This window comes from Coccidioides posadasii, chromosome 1 (genome assembly GCF_018416015.2).
Source record: "Coccidioides posadasii str. Silveira chromosome 1, complete sequence".
NCBI lineage: Eukaryota > Fungi > Ascomycota > Eurotiomycetes > Onygenales > Onygenaceae > Coccidioides > Coccidioides posadasii.
The window spans coordinates 124,532-127,312 of record NC_089407.1 but is presented as its reverse complement, the minus strand read 5'-3'; the positions used below and the strand labels follow the sequence as shown (position 1 = coordinate 127,312).

Genomic DNA, 2,781 nt, shown 5'->3' with positions numbered 1-2,781 from the left:
GTAAGGGCTTTGCACCTTAAGCTACTATATACAATGCCTATAGCAACTGACTGCTGCATCTGTCCTGTCACGCCCTCTATCAGATTCTGCTTTCCTAGCTAGGGGCTGCTGCCCATCTGGAACCCCCCAAGCCCCAGACTTTCAGCTACCAATCTCAGCATCCCAGCCTACCAATTGGCCATCACAGTCTTGCCCCAGGGGGCCCTATCACCCCCTGGAACTAACCACCTATCCTATAGCCTATAGCTTATAGCCTATTGTGTCCCCATGCTGTATCTAAGACTTAGCCATAAGTTATTGCTAAGCAGAAGCCTAGACCCACACACACAGCCCTGGAAGGCCCAGATAGACTCAGGGTGCCCTGTCTAGCTAGCTCCCCCTGCTAGCCACTAACCAAGCACACAGCTAGTGGCCAAGCACACTTCCCACCTCACACACAGTGGGGCAGCAAGAGTTCCAGCTAGTCAGGTGGTTTTTAAATCTATTTTCCAGTTAAAGGCAGCCCCTAGAGGCCCCTGGCTTTTAGTTAAGAATAGAGCTGAAACTATCTAAATTTTATCACCTTTTTTGTAGGGCAAAAAAGCATTAGTGGTGCTCGTAGAGGGATTCAAACCCCCGCCCCTGGGGGAGGGCAGCCTGAGCCGGGTGCTGCTGTTGCCATTGAGCCACCCGCGCCGGGCCATGAAAGATGTTGAATTGATTAATCAGAAGAAGCCTGAAATTTAAAACAAGTTTGTAAAGAAATAAAAACAAACATATTTTGCAACAGATTGTTTATTCTCTCAGATTCATGATCCAATGAATATCAATAAATTAATAAGTTGAATTCTTAATGAAAAAGTCAAAGTGTCAGTTAAGAAGCTTATAGATGTATTACTGAAGCTTTATCAAGTATTCTTCAGATCAGACTGAAATAACAGTACTAGTAAAAGCTATGCAAAGATTGAAATCTCTGAACCAGTTCAGCCTGAGCTAAAGATCAATTCTGGTTGACTTATATCAAAGCTTATAGTGCTAAAATCTAAAACAGCATATGGAATGTGTTTGCTATATCTGCTAGTTATTATAAACCAACAAAAATTAATGGTGTTGATTGATACTGGTTCAGAAATTAATTTGTTATCTTGAAAGTATGCTGAAATATTGAATCTGTTAATGAAAAATAAGCTGTAAGTGATTATAATTGCTCAAATGGGAGAAGTTGCTTCTTTTTATATATTTTGTGACAAAGTGCCTTTTCAAATTGGAGATATTATTACACATACTCCTTTTCTTATATTTAAGAAAGGGGATCAGTAACTTATTCTTGGAAGATCTTGATAATTTACTGCCTGTTGGGAATGCAACATCTCAGAAGATGATGAAGTGAACTATAAAATTTATAATAAGAAATGAATTTGTTGTCTAGTTTTTGAAGACTTTAAGCTAAACTCAAGCAATATAAGATATACAACTGATAAATTGAACAGCAATTATCTAAATGATTCAATAAGTATTTAATCAGGCAGATGTCTGTGAATACAAGATCTGAGAAGAATGAAGAAGATGTGATGAAGATAATAAGTATAAGAATTAATAATGAGAAGATTGAAGATCAGAAGATTGAAAAAAATAGAGAAGTTGGAAGTATTAGTAGTATTACCGGCATTAGTGATTACACCAATGAGAAGAAACATAATTCTAGTATTAATAAAATCAAAAGCACACTAAGTCTAATTAGATTGACCAGCATACCAGTGAATCAAATAGATCAATCAGAAGACAAGAATAATTTTGCATTGAAAGTTTAGATTTTCTGATCTCTACTTTCTGATCCTGATAGTGTTACAGCTTACTGCAAATATTACACATATAATATTAATTCCAGCTTAATTCAAAAACTTATTTCATAAAGTGCTTGATCAATTTACACATCTCTGAACAAAAATCATGATTTTGGCACAAAGAAATTGTGTCAGATAGATATTTTCAATAGTGAATAAAATATCAGGCTGTCTTCTTCAGAGATCTGGAGAGTGTGCACTGCTTATAAGCAGAAAGCTGATAAGATAAGACTATTAGCATCTGGAAAATCTGATGGAAGCAAGTCTGAAGATCTAGATAATTGAGTGAATGTTTGTTTGAATAAGTATTACTCTGAGAAGAAACATATCACATTTAATTATGAATTTGATAACCATATTAGGTCTAAAATTGGGTTCTTTCCTGTTGGAGAATAGCTAACAAATAAGAAAATTGAGAAGCTCAAAATTGGATTCAAACTGACAAGATAAGAGAAGAAATTTTTCATATCAGTCCTTTATAAACATAAAAAAGCATTGGCTTGGTCATTCAAAGATCTATGTGGCATTCATCCTGAATGCTTGCCTCCCCAAGTTATTCAGACAGAGCTTCATAAGACTTGGCAGACTAAGACTTACTAAATTTCTTGTACTCTAAGGTAGTTCACCACTAAGTGAGCCACACCACTAAACAAGCTAAATCTTCTACCACCAAAATTCTTCCAATGTTCAACATTCAATATGCAACAACATGGTTAACAACATCTTAATTAGGCTTGCAATTGAAGATCTTGAATCACAAGAGACTTCAAATTACACTATAACCACAAGAAAGTACTCAGTCAATCAAGAGACCCTGTACCAATGGTATAAAAACTTGCAACTTGCTCAGAATGAAGCAACCTCCCAATATAAGAAAAAGCTCTCTGATATACAGGAGACAGAGCTTCTGAATTATATAAACAAGCTTTTTAGCTGCAGCCTTGCCATTACACCTCAG

The 2,781-nt window shown here is 36.2% G+C and overlaps 1 non-coding gene across 1 annotated transcript; it reads right to left on the bottom strand.

The window, feature by feature from the left end:
- Nucleotides 1–592: 592 nt before the first annotated feature.
- On the bottom strand, nucleotides 593–675 carry D8B26_000005. The gene has a single exon. It is a non-coding gene; the product is annotated as a tRNA-Leu (tRNA).
- Between the last annotated feature and the right edge of the window lie 2,106 nt (nucleotides 676–2,781).